The sequence below is a fragment of the Miscanthus floridulus genome, chromosome 2, assembly GCF_019320115.1.
Source record: "Miscanthus floridulus cultivar M001 chromosome 2, ASM1932011v1, whole genome shotgun sequence".
Taxonomy (NCBI): Eukaryota; Viridiplantae; Streptophyta; class Magnoliopsida; order Poales; family Poaceae; genus Miscanthus; species Miscanthus floridulus.
This window is the reverse complement of record NC_089581.1, coordinates 44,244,483-44,259,537: the sequence shown is the minus strand read 5'-3', so window position 1 is coordinate 44,259,537 and position 15,055 is coordinate 44,244,483. Positions and strand designations below refer to the sequence as shown.

Sequence of the window (15,055 nt, the reverse complement as noted above, 5' to 3'; positions counted from 1 at the left end):
CTTTGTCAAATGAAGAAATGACCAAAATAAACTTTGTAGATCTTGAGAAGTTATACAACTTTGTAGTTGAAATTTTTTTCATTTGAATTCATTTAGGGCCTCAAAAATTGCTTCGAAAAACTGATTTGCCGAGGGCCAACAAAATGCACACGGCAAAAAGCCTCTTTGCCGAGTGCCAAAACAAAGGCACTCGACAAAATACATCTTTGCAGAGTGCCAGAAAAAAACACTCGGCAAAGACGTATTTTGCCGTGTGCCAAAAAATAGCACTCGGCAAAATACATCTTTGCCGAGTGCCAGAAAAAAAACACTCGGCAAAGACGTATTTTGCCGTGTGTTTTTGTTTGCCGAGTGTATTTTATTTGGCACTCGGAAACACGGTCTTTGCCGAGTGCCCGATAAAATACACTCGGCAAAGCCTCCGGCACTCGGCAAATCGCCGGTTTCCGGTAGTGAAAGCCGCCGATGGCGCTGATTGCAGCGGCCGTCCAGACCAGGCGCCCACCGGATGTTTGACGAAATTGCTCGTAACGGTAAACTTAAGAGGTGACTGTACGAAAACAAACTATACAACCAAACACACCCTGAACTAGTCAGGCTAACATAATACAGACAACCAAAAAACCGGGAGTTGACTTGGTAGGAACAGGCTAAGGCTATCCAGATTAGGATTGTAGTCATGCTAGAAATTGGCAAAAAAACAAACACACCCATTGATTCCACACTGCCATTCTCGGCCTTTACAACAGTCAGCTCCACCATTTTCCCAATATTTTCTGCCAAGATTTCGAACAGCTAATCAAACCAAATTGAAACAAGGTACATATGAGTGCAATCACACAATAAACAGTGCCACTGCCACAAAAAAGATTCAGTTTCATAATTAACGCCTTGTTTAGTTGGACCCCAAAGTCCAAAAAGTTGCTACAGTATCTGTCACATCGAATGTTTGCGGCCTGTGCATGGAGCATTAAATGTAGATGAAAAGAAAAACTAATTGCACAGTTTGGTGGAAAATTGCGAGACGAACGTTTTAAGCCTAATTAGTCAATGTTTGGATACTATTTGCCAAATAAAAATGAAGGTGCTACAGTAACCCCAAATTCCAAATTTCTCGAACTAAACAGTTGTGGATGGAAGTGCCTGTAAATTTGTAGCGACGCGTCTTCTATTGCATTGAATAATAAGATCCTTTTACTGTAGTCCCAGTGATAAAACTGCCCGTGATGCCTTGTAGGAGACAAGCATCAGATAGTAAGGTTTTTTTTTAAAAAAAAATGGTAGATTAGATAAATGAGTTATAGCATAACTTATAAGTTATATTGTTTACAATTTAATATGGAAACACAAACTACACATATATATTAAACGAGCAATTAATTAATTACAAAACATGAACATGATCTTTTTTCTCGATCAGGCCGTAGCCTGTATTTCATTAAGCAGACAGGAAAATCTCAAAGTTAAAAACATGAACATGATATATACACTTAACAAGTAAATCGCTGCAAATAATGAACATAGAACATACCAGCTCAACAAGAATACCATCCAACCCTTCATGCAAAGACACAGGGACTTTCACCCAAGGTGAAGACCGGGCATTATGCATATTCACACCTAAAACCCTTATAGTTGGACGACAATACTTCCTGTGTAAAAGAACCATGCAAATAAGACATGGAAAAAAAAGTAATGGTCCTGTTCGCTTAGCTTATAAGCCGCTCCGGCTGTAGCTTTTGCTGCTTTAAAATCCTGACCAGGACTGTTCATTGTGCTGGGCCGGCTGTTCTGAGCAGCCTCAAAATTCTACTACCAAGCTATAAAAACCAAAGTAGGGAGTTTGCAAAATCTCATTCTCCGACCTTTTTTTAGCTCAAAACCAACTTGACTTAATTTTAAGCTACTTAATAGCCAAGTAAAAAAGGTCATTGTGCTCAACACTTATCTTTCAGATTCAAGGTTTATTCCTGATGACTTCATTACCGATTAGGGAGTTCCTGTGCATTTGGGTCCCTGGTGTAGGACCAGGTACAGCATGTGAAATGCTATTAGGTCTAGCCAACATAAAGGCTACATAACAGGAAAAATGCAAGCTGTTAATTTGGATGAGCACATTATCTTAGGAAAATAGTCTAGTAAGTTGGATCCCATTTATTCTAAAATCTATTGATAGTTTCATATCTTATATGCATCTAATAAAAGATTTTTTCAACCAGAACGCATGAGCTTATTCCCATGTAACACACCAAAAATGGCAGTGATCAATAAATAAGAAGCATACCCTGTATTTTTTAAATGTTCCCAACATCTTAAAATGACGTTGGATGGTAGGAAAGGAGTACAAGTTAGACTTTGAAAAAGCATTCCAACAACCCTCCCATTTCTGTTTATTGCTGGACCTCCAATTGCACCCTACTAGGAAATGATATGGTATTACAAAGAGAAGAAAACTTGGGTTAATTGGATTCATGCCTTCCCGGATAAGAAAGAAATAGGATAATTTATATTTACATATGTGTTTAAAAATGTTGCTATCTGCATTTCTTGGCAAAGGTTTCGGAAAGCAGTCCAACGATCAGTGCTGAAACAAAAATAAGAGACTAAAGTTAGTGCCACTGTTATTACATTTGATAATATCTCTAACACAATAATGCATAGAGTGACAATGTATTATTCCTATCTTTTTGCTTCTGGTCCACTTTCTTGCTTTCTATCCTGCTTTTTGTTTCATTCATACTGTTTAGTAGACTCCTATCTTTGACATCAGCTACATGCACTACCGGAGACTGTGTAGTTACCGAGTGCCCCGACAATTACCGAGTGTCAAAAGTCGGGGCACTCGGAAAACAGTACTTACCGAGTGCCAACACTCGGAAAACATAAACACCCGGTAGTCGACCGCTTTACCGAGTCAGCACACTCGGTAAAACTACAAGTTTACCGAAGGGGCGCACTCGGTAAAAACAACCACTCGGTATTGAGGTGCCACGTCACCTAGGATAGCAACCGTGCGCTAAACGGCGTCACGGCATGACATGTTTACCGAGTGTTATGAGCATACACTCGGCAAACATCACGGTAACAACAGCTCCGCCCATCAAGCGCTCATAGCAAATAAAAAAGACCGAAAATGTTTACCGAGTGTCACACTCGGTAGAAGTATTTGCACTCGGTAATAATAAAGTTTTACCGAGTGTAAGTGCACAACACTCGGTAAACACTATCTTTTACCGAGTGTATTGGCGCAACACTCGGTAAAATTCAACCAAATTTCTTGTTTTTCCCTTCATTCTTTTTCCTCTATCCACATATGATATTTAGTACTTCATTCCAAAATATGGTGTTTATTTTGATTTATTTACTATATTTCACAAAATTTTCATTCTTTATGAAAATTAGGTACATATCGTGTAAATTTAATTGTAATAATTAAAATCGAACTCGATAAATCACGAGATTGGAAGAATTAACATTGAAGCATACATCTATGTTATAGAAAAATTTTCATAACGTTTCAGAAATATTTTTACATTCGTCGCTGCAGAACCGGTACATCTCCTAAAGAGACGCTAAACATTCACAATGACGAGTAAGATTTCTATTAAGAGTGAAATTCAACATTATGATTTGAACTTGGAATTTTTTAGATAGTAAATAGATGACATGAAATAGTTCATGTGAAAGTTTGGTGAATTTTAGGATTAAATTGGCATTTTTTTTGTTTTGCATGAAATAATGGATACTTTTACCGAGTGTGACCTCAAACACTCGGTAAAGGTTAGCCACGGCCCACCTGTCTGCCACAGTGGGCTGCCATGCTTCTGTTTACCGAGTGTCGTAGATCTGGGCACTCGGTAAACATGTACCAGGCCCACATGTCATTGGGCTACGGTGCTTCTGTTTACCGAGTGCCGTAGATCTGGGCACTCGGTAAACATGTACCAGGCCCATATGTCATTAGGCTGTGGTGCTTCTGTTTACCGAGTGCCGTAGATCTGGGCACTCGGTAAACATGTACCAGGCCCACATGTCATTGGGCTGCGGTGCTTGAGTTTACCGAGTGCCGTACATCTAGGCACTCGGTAAACAGAAGCATTCAACACTTAGCCGTTTCTCCCTCAAATCGTGCACAGACACACACACACCGCACACGCCCGCACATCCCCGCCGCACCGCCGCCGTCCCCTGCGCTGGTGCCTCCCCGCCATCCCCCGCACTTGCGCCCGCGCCTCCCCGCGCCCGCGCGCTCCACGCCGTCGCCGGCGCCTCCCAACCGCCGTGGCAGCCTCCTCCCCTCCACGCCGTCGCCAGCGCCTCCCTGCTGTCGTCGGTGCCTCCCCACCGCCGCGGCCGCCTCCTCCCCTCCACCACCGCCGCCACCGGGCGGTCCCCCACAGCCGCCACCACCGGGGGAGGGCGGTCACCCGTCGCCACCGTGGGACTGCCGCCGCCGCGACCGCCTCCTCCCCTCCACCACCGCCGCCACCGGGCGGTCCTCCACCGTCGCCGCCACCGGTAAATGCCCTAAGCCACTGGAACTTCATGCATACACTCTTTCATGAGTTTGGTTGTGACAATACATGAAGTTTCATGTAGCATCATTGTTTCAGCTCAAATATTAAAATGAGTTGATGACTTTCATGTTTAGAGTTGATGACTTTAGTTGTGAAAGATGAGAAAATGACTAGACGTGAGTAAGGATGAGCGTTCTCTATATTGTTAGCCCTATGTTTCTATAAAGATTTAGATTCTTGTGGTATGGCTCATGGATTGTATATGGATGGTTGTGGTTTGGAAATTTTAGCAAGCACAATTTCTTTATGTTATATGTTATACTTATGTTTTAATTTTACAATATCACATCTAAGTCAAGATAAGAAAATAAAGTAGTCTCTCATACTGAAATTTCTAACAAAACAATGGCCATATATATTGTTGTTTTCCTTGATTCAAACTTTATGCCTTTTTGCTTTAATTAAAAAGAGTTTTATTTTGGTAGTGAGCTTGTTGAAATTATTGGTAAATGACGAATGTGAGAACAACATATGGTTAGGATTGCAGTATTTTAGTCATCCTCATGTTGCTGCATATGTATATGTGTTGTGATAATAATTTTCATAAGCATACATGTTTATATATTGGTTGCCTTTCTATCCAAAATATATGGAAATTATCCAATCTTTTGTTAATTTTTTTCCACATGATCCAGTCCAAGTTTCTCATGCTATCAACAAGTATGTACCTATCTCATCAACATGTATTCCACTTGCTAAATATATCACTCTTGTTGTCCAAAATCTTTGAACAATCTATTCATTAGTAACTAGGGCTTGTCATTGGTGATTTGTTTGTGGTAGTGTCATGCCATGTGACCTATAGTGCTGCGACAGAACCTAGCGCCCCTTTGTGTGCTAGCCACATGGTTGTGCTGCTAGGCGCGCGCTGGTGCTCGGGTATATGGTTGAGACACGCTACAAAACCTGCTGATGCTCTACCTCAATCTTTGATAAATCTTGCTAGTGATGTTTGTGGCTACAAAAAAATTTGTTCCATGTATTCCTCCATCTACAAGTGACATAGCGGCCTTTCAACCTTAGGTAAAATCTCATCATCCAATCTAGCAAACATCTTCTATGTGAATCGACCAAGAACATGAATGTCTCTTTATCATCTCATATGGTTTTTCTCTAGCACTACTACTCTATTGCTCTAAACTGCAATATCGTCTATATGTTAGGATGGATGACCGTCAGTGGATGTACATGGGCTATCAGAAGAGGGGTCAATACACAAATGAATGGATTGAGAAGGCCAATGATTTCATGACGAAGGCATTTGCAAATGGATGGCGACATGCCTGGTGTCCCTGTAGGAAGTGTAAGAACAAGGCAATAAAAACATATGAGGAGATGACTAAAGATCTTGTCAATAATGGATTTGTAGAGAACTATACCCGGTGGACCATGCATGGTGAATGCTGTCGTGCGAGAGAAGAGGTCGTGAGACAACGGATCGAGGAGTTTGATTCTGAAGCCGGGGTGGCAGAAATGTTAAATGACCATGACATGGCTTTCGATGAAGGAAGTGTAGAGCAGGAGCTAGAGCAAACTACAAAGGCGTTTTACGCCATGTTGGATGCGGCACAACAACCCCTTCACGGGTGCACCAATGTTTCTAAACTGGATGCCATTGCACGTCTAATGGCTGTGAAGTCCCAGTTTAGCTGGAGTAGAGAATCCTTCGATCAACTGTTGACAGTAGTTGGCACCCTACTTTCGGATGATCACGTTCTGCCAAAGAACACGTATGAGTCAAATAAAATCCATCGTGCACTCAAGATGTCGTACGAGCAGATACATGCTTGTCTGAACGGATGCATCTTATTCAGGGGAGAACATGCTGACGATAAGTACTGTCCGAAGTGTAAGGCATCTAGGTACATTGAGTTAGAATCTGATGATGGTCGGAAGACGCAAACAAAAGTCGGCGCAAAGATCCTGAGGTACCTTCCTTTCATACCGAGGATCCAATGGCTTTTCATGAGCGAGGAATCCGCAAAATAGATGACGTGGCACAAAACTGGACGTCGATACACTGACAAGATGATACATCCGTCCGATGGTGAATCATGGAAAAGCTTCGATCGGAAGCATACCGGCAAAGCTGACGAGGCTCGTAATGTACGCATTGCACTGGCAACTGATGGGTTCAATCCTTATGGAATGGGTTCTTCACCATACACATGTTGGCCCATATTCGTCATCCCTCTCAACCTCCCACCTGGCGTCGCCTTTCAACGGCAAAATATTTTCTTGTCACTTATAATTCCAGGACACCCGAGGGCTAATATGAGTGTGTACATGGAGCCTTTGATAGACGATTTGGTCCGTGCATGGGACGAAGGGGTAGTGACATTCGACCGATTCACAAAGACAAAGTTCAGAATGCATATTTGGTACCATTATTCCATGCATGACTTCCTGGCTTATGGGTTATTTTGTGGCTGGTGTGTTCACACGAAGATGCCATGCCCGATATGCAAGTCAGCTGTGGAGTTCTTTCGGTTGGAGAAGGGGGGCAAGTTTTCTTCGTTTAACAAACATCGACAATTCCTCCCTCTTGACCACCCATTCAGGAGAGACAAGAAGAACTTTCGAAAAGATGTCACAGTGGAAGACTCTGCACTAGAAATGATGACAGGTGCCCAGGTTCTTGAGATGTTAGATGGTCTTGTGGTCGACAATGAAAAGGGGGGCTTCGTGGGATACGGAAAAGAGCATGCCTGGACACACAAGTCATGCTTGTGGAAGCTTCCTTACTTTAAGGACCTCCTTCTTCCACATAACATTGATGTAATGCACACTAAAAAGAATTTCGCCAAGGCGGTCCTTCACACAATCATGGACTGGGAAAAGTCAAAGGACAATGTCAAGGCTAGATTGGATCAAGCAACGCTGTGCGATAGACCAAAGCTAAACATGTTGCCTCCCTTACGCAGGAAGTCATGGAAGAAGCCTAAGGCCGACTTCATCCTAACGAGGGCCCAAAAGAAAGAAGTTCTTCAATGGTTCCAATCGTTGATGTTCCCTGACGGGTATGCAACGAATTGGAGGAGGGGTGTGAACTTAAGTACCATGCGAATCACAAGGCTCAAGAGTCATGATTACCACATATGGATTGAGCGCCTTCTTTCGGTGATGGTTCGTGGCTATTTCCCTGATCACATCTAGCGAGTGATGGCAGAGTTGAGCATGTTCTTCCGCAAGCTATGTGCTAAGGAGATATCTCAGACCGAGATTGAAGAAATGGAAAGAATAGCCCCGGTGTTGCTCTGCAAGTTGGAGAAGATCTTTCCCCCCCGGCTTCTTCAATCCGATGCAACATTTGCTCTTGCACCTACCATATGAGGCAAAAATGGGGGGCCCTGTGCATGCCCGTTGGTGCTATCTAATTGAGCGATGCCTAAAGGTTTTTAGAACAAAATGCAAAAATAAATGCAAAATTGAAGCTTCCTGTGCAGAGGCATCCATTGTGGAGGAGGTGTCATACTTCACAACAAGATACTATGCCGACAACCTTCCTAACGTGCATAATGCACCCCCTCGTTACAATGCTGCAGACAATCAGTCGACCCTCAGCCTTTTCCGAGGGCAACTCGGAAGTGCAAGTGAACCTACCTTGAATATATTGAGCCTAGAAGAGTGGCGCTCTATCCAGCTGTATGTGTTGCGGAACCTTGAAGAGGTTGGCCCGTACATTGTGTAAGTTTTACACAAACTTGTTTCTTTTCTTATCAATATTTCGCATGCACCCATCCAACCCTCTTGTTAACGGCCATTACAACAAATTTGTTCTCCTCTACCATCGTCCATCACGGAGGGAACCCACCGAAGCGGAAGTTGAAACCCTTCTAAGACATGGTGCGGGAGAATGAAATCCCACTTTTATTTGTTGGTTCAAGGAGGAGGTACTGTTCAATTTCATTTGTTGTTTGTACTTAACTCTCAACTCGACAAATATATAACAAATCATCCTACTTGAACTAGCAGGCCAAAACTAACGTGTCTATGAGGCCGAGCGGGCTGAGCGCGAGGAGGATGCCAACTTGCTGGCAAAGGAAAATGGGGTGCCTACGGTTTGGCTGCGAGGGTCGTCGCGCCTCCCAGACTTACCCATACAGAGACGGCCAGTGATTCGACCCTCTAGAACTAAGTAATTTTTGCATGTTAACACTACTTCATAGGTTTTTAAGTTATAACAGAAACTAATATTCAATCTCAATAACTTTGTGCGGGGATTGGGAAATGGTGATCCCAGGGAGTCACTCTCGCCGAGTAAACGGGATCCTGGGTCTTCCATGCAGGGCAAACTACCCCGGGATGGTGAGGATCGATGGTGTTGTGCAGCTCGCCATGAAGTGGTCCCACTGGCATGCCGCCAGCGATCAGACTGATTGAGCTGGCAGGTGTTATAACAGCAAGGCCGACCAGGTGATGAAAGAGCTGTGGGTACGTGTTCATCGCACTATGCTGATAATAACATCACATTAATTGTATATTACTGACTGTATTTGCTTGTAGGATTACTACACCTTGGCAGAGGGAGTATGTAGGGAGGACGCGGATGACGTGGTGAACAGAGTCTGTGTTCACCGAGTGCAGGACCTCTTCTACGAGACAAAGCTCCTATGCAGAAGAATTTACCATGCCCATAGAGGACACAGAGTCACCAGAGCGCAGGCAGTGCACCTGCCCCTGACTAAGGAGCAATACTTGACGGTAAACATGAGATTACATCGTCTGCGATTAATTGCACTGAAATTGATTTATGATTTGTCATGTGCTCGTGTACGTGCAGGTGCCTCCTGCTTGGTGTGCGGGGATGGACAACTGCTGGGAGGCCATTGTGGACAAGTGGTTGAGTGAGGAGTACGAGCAATATCACATCGTACACTCACGTTGCCATGCGATGATGCAGGGTTCCTCGCACAAACAAGGCCTCACTACCCTCAAGGAATATGCAGCCAGATATGTACGCGGATTTCATTTTGTTGTTGCTATGCTAACTTTTGAATGCATAATATCTTATTGTTGTGCTTCTTCCTGCAGACGTGGTTCCACCCCGGCCAGGACTGCGCCTCGTTCAAGGCATATGCCTTGGCACACAAGGGAAAGGCAAAGGACCCCGACCTCGTCTACAACCCGGAGGACCCGCCCGAGGCATACAGCAACCCGAGCGTGCACAGGCACCTCAGCGAGTACACGGTGATGGCGAGAGAGATCCATGGGTCAGAATTTGATTCGAGCACCGCTGACCTCGAGGGTGACATCGTCATGAGGTTGGGACCAGGTAAGCCACACGGGCGGTACTATATGGGCAACAGCACCATAGACACGGCCAACACTCAGACACTCGCCCAGATTAGAGCCCGGAGCACGAGTTTGAGTCCGGCCATACGCCCACGCTCACAGCCCCAGGTGGTAGCACTCCAGGTTAGTTCTGTTGCATTCGTTGTCCATTCATTTTCTACTCATTCTTTATTTACATTCTAACTATGTGATAAATAATTGTAGGCCCAGATTGAAGCCCTGCAAGAGTCACAGCAGGCCTCACAGAGCCAGCTTCAGGCCCTCGAGCTGTCGCACCAGGCCGAGTTGGCACAGGAGAGGGCGTGAGTGCAGGCCCAGCTTGAGGCCTTCCAGCAAGCGCACAAGGACTGGTACGAGTACATGGCCCGTTTTTCTCAGAGCATGGGCCAGCCTCCACCGCCTCCGCCGCCGCCGATGATACCGTTGGTGCCTCCACCTCCGCGCGACAGCACTCCTGTGAGTCACTTAGATGCACTCTTCACTTTCGTGTCATATAGAGCTACCTTCGACTTATACCTTAGTTTGACCTACCATAGCTTAGACCTTAGAATTTGCTTTGATCCAGATAACTCACATGTGCAATCTCATTCTAGGGACCTTCTACAGCTGGATCGAACAACGATATGCAGGGTGATCAAAACCTGGACTTGACTCCGTTTCTCCGCAGGCCTCCGACCATGTGACAGGCCATCCGACCTTGTTTGATAGGTTTGTATGTTGAACTGTGGACTTGGTTGAACTTTGTGGACTTTGGACATATGTTGATGGTGTTTGTGGACTTTGCATGGTGCTTGTCGACATATGTTGGTTATTGTGAGTGGATGTGACATTTGTGGACATATATGTGATATATATTGCCTATCTGTCATGTTATTATAATTTCCTGTGATTTTGTTGCTTATTGTGACTGGATATGCACTGAAACAAACAAAAAAAAATCTGTGGACATATTTTATCGAGTGTAGCACTCGGTAAAACAGAGATTCTGTCAATTTTACCGAGTGTAGCACTCGGTAAAACAGCGAACAGAACCAAATTGGTTCTGATTCTATGAATTTTGCCGAGTGTGCCATTTTTTACCGAGTGCCGCGTCCCCACTCGGAAATATTTGACTACTTTTTACCGAGTGGAAACACTCGGTAAACATTATTCCTGAAGTTTATTTGCGGAATTATTTTAATCACGAAAATGGTTATTCTTTTACCGAGTGTTAGGAGCTACACTCGGTAAACATTATTCAAAAAATTTATTTGCGGAATTGTTTTAATCACGAAATGCTAATTTATTTACCGAGTGCTGCTAGTGACACTCGGTAAACGTCGCCGTTAACGGTCAGTTTGGAGGCTGACGACCGTCAAGTCATAATTGTTTACCGAGTGTCGTTGTAGCACTCGGTAACGCTCTGCTCCGAGTGCGCCGATACTAGACACTCGGTAAAATAACTTCACCGAGTCGTTGTTTGCCGAGTCCACTTTACCGAGTGTGGCACTCGGTAAAGAGTTTGCCGAGTGTGTAGCACTATTTGCCGAGTGTTACTCACACTCGGTAAATACACAGTATCCCGTAGTGATGTATTTGCATGGGAGTATATTGAACATTAATCAAAAGTTGGTAACAGGCTCACAGAAAATCAACATATATACATGTGTAAGCCAAATAAGAATTCAAAACTTCTCAAATTCCAATATGAGTATAGATGTTGATTGAATCCAAACTCAAATTGTGCATCTTTACCATTCAGTCAAAGATGGATATGCTTGCTTTGAACATTCAGAACAATGAAATAAGCATGCAGCACAACTAATAATTGTAAGGGCCTGTTTGAAACGCAGGAATTTCACAGGAATCCCACAGGAATTTCACAGGAATCAGTTCAATTTCACAGGAAAAACGCAGGAATGGGAGAAAACCCCCGCATTCCAAACATGCCCTAATATGCTGAATAAACCTTAAGGGATATAAATGAGCACTAGGCTTTAGAAAAATCCAAATGATTACATATACTGCTATAATAGGATACATAGATATCCAATTCATTCAAATGCAGATAGTAAAATATACTGGATGAAAAAAAACAGATAAAATTTGCATCCTTGTTTTAGTTAGAACTTCAAACATGAACTTGAATAGTGAGGAAGCCACTGTTCCAATGTAAACATCTGTAACAGGGGCAAAGCCATGTTGGCCCATGAATGTGCATGTGCACAGGGTCCAAAAATGTTTTCCCCAGTTAGCAGCCCATCTCTTTGTGCATCATCATCACCCAAGCATGTGGACCAGGTAGGGATGAAAACGGATCGGATACGGACGGATATCACCGATATTACATTTGTTTTCATATTTCTGTCCGTATTCGGATTCGAATACAGATAGTGTCAACTATGTCGGATAGGATATGATTGGATATCGACTTCATAAATATGCGATTTGAGTATTCGGATACGGATACGGTATCGGATGTTGGATATCCGGACTCAGATACGGACAGATCTTAACCCCTCTAAACGGATCCGGTTTCGAATACGGTCGGAAAATATCCGTACCGTTTTCGTCCTTAGGACCAGGTCACCACTTGCACAACCCTGAGCAACCAGATGTGATCCACTCAGCTTAAGGAACAAGCCACGCTCACAACAATACCCTAGTCACAACGCTCCGATGGCCCTTTGTTACTCACTGGATCTCTCAATGCCACCATGATGGGCTGTCAATTTGTCTCATGGCATCAAGAATCAAGATGGATGAGCAACATCCCCGTGGGCCCCTGATGTTGTCTAAGTGTCACCATATAGGCAGCCAGCCAGTAGAAACAGAGCAGCCAATCCTAGAGCCCTGGCCGTACGACAACATGGAGGCCATTGCCAACCAAAACAGCCATTCTTAATTTTCTTTGTTCCATTTGTCTTAAATAATCCAATTCCTTTCAACCCAATCCCCCCCCCCCCCCCCCCCCCCCCAAAAAAAAATCCTGCTTGTATAACTATCTAAAAGCTAGATTCCATATAAATATTATGATAACCATCCAGCAAAACTAGATGGATGTATAATACCTGTAAAGTCCAAGATTCGCTCGAAGCTCAAAGGCTCTTCTGGCCATCGACCTAGCCCAATAATGGTATCTCCAGGATCCCTTAAATGAGGCAGAAGACTACATCTTTCTAGTCGAGGATCCCCGGATCCCTTAAATTTCTGTTTTCACTGATCTCCACCAATTTCATGGGTTTGACAACACGGTCAAATGACACAGATAGAACTAATAAATTCCAGTGGTAGTCACATGCTGCTATAGTGGCATCATAAGAGGCACCATCAAATAGATATACTTTTATCTACAATAAGTATAATACAAATTAGAAAATTGCATTCCCTCCAAAAATCAAAAGAACAGTTAAGAAGATCAATTAAATCTGAACATATGACCTTTTCAATGGATGGGAAGCAAGAGTCACGCCTAGCTACAGTTGCTGATGAAAAGACTGTCCCAATCATACTATTGGCCCTGTTCGCTTGAACTTATCAGCCGTACCGTTTTAGTGAAATAATAGTATTTTTCTCTCACAGTAAATCAGCATCAGCATCAGCCATTTTTCCAGCCAACCGAACAGACCCTTCAACAACAAATCCTGAACCTTTCCACATCTCGTCACCATCAGCTATCACAGAATAGCTTGATGCATAAGAACAGTTTCAAAAATTAGCTCATATAAGAACCATGCTTTGGTCTGCAAAATTAATTTATAGGCTTCTTTTAGTGTACGTCTATTTGACTGGGCACATTGGAATTCAAGCCTTGTGATCTCATAAAAAACAAGGAATAAGTAAAACGATATAGCATAGTGTTAGTACTAGAGAGAAGAAAGATAAACTGTTACTTACAAAAAAAAATAGCAATATGTTCTGTTTTACAGTTTCCAACAGAAAGGTTCAACAAAAATATCACACACTAGTGAATGTTTACATACTTGTATTTCTGAATAAGGCCATAAGGGAGATTGCGAAAATCCCGTGGCTTGCTTTTCCCATGTTTAGGTTAGCAGCCTCAGTTAGAATCTCATGATCCAAACACTTCGTATAGCTAGCTAAAACCTGAGAGCATGTTGTAAAGGTGTAATCTTTGTAGATCTTACCCATTGTTGCAGTTAAGAATAGAGTACACGTGTACGTTAGAGTGCCCAAGAGGTGTTTTTTTTTTAAAAAAAAGCGGAAGCTTCAGCAAATGTAACAAAGTGCAGGAATCAGGAACACGCAAGAGATAGAACATGGAGCCCATGGAGTTATTACCATCGACGGAGGCGACGCCGACCACTGCCTGGGAGACCCGCGCCACAAACCTCCTAGTTTCTGTGTCGATCGGCAGATTTGCCTCCCGGGGTATCACCACAGCACTGGGGCAGCAGTTATAGGAGCACTGGGGGAGATCGAACCTTGCAGGCAGGTTCCAAGGGTGCTCAGTTGGGGTATCCCTCCGCTTAGCCGGCGGTACGCCGAGACCAGATTCACACCCTGGCTCCGCCATGGCGGCGAGACTCCGCAGAGTTGTCGAGAGTTTTTGAGGGAACCGAGCAGACCAGAATCACAAATTGTTCTCCCCTGGGCCCTGGCGTTCCAATCGAACAACCAGCTCTTTACCAGGAATTTTTCAAAACAAAAAAAGGCTCTTTACTAGGGCAGGGGTACAAGGGCAATACAGCCGAAACCCATAAACGGCCGAAAGTACAGGGGCAGTACAGCCCAAACCCACGAGTATATATATACTGATAATCCCTGATACTATAAATTAATTCCATTAGGAAATTTGAAAGCATTTTATGTTTGTTCTAAGTCAGTTTTTTCTTAACTTAACCATAAATATCTGATATTTTATATAGGTTTGCCTCACGATTAATTCATTACTAGGAACACTTTCATAATGTATAGTTCATTTACAGGGCCGAGCCGGCAAAATTCGAAGCCCTGTACCAAAGTCTCAAATGAGGCCTGCCTCCCTAAAAAAAATAGGACTAATCTTTGTTTTTTCTTACTCCCTCCGTCTCAAAAATAGAGTCGCTATGGGAATTGTGCTGGTCAAACTTTCTCAATTTTGACTAGGTTTGTAGAAAATACGTGCAACATTTATATCTCCAAATAAGTTTATTATGAAAGTATATTAAACGATCTACCTAATGATACTAATTATGTACCAT

At 43.4% G+C, this 15,055-nt stretch overlaps 1 pseudogene; it reads right to left on the bottom strand.

Moving 5' to 3' along the window:
- Nucleotides 1-593: 593 nt before the first annotated feature.
- Nucleotides 594-14,388, bottom strand: LOC136536430 (uncharacterized; annotated as a pseudogene).
- Nucleotides 14,389-15,055: the final 667 nt, after the last annotated feature.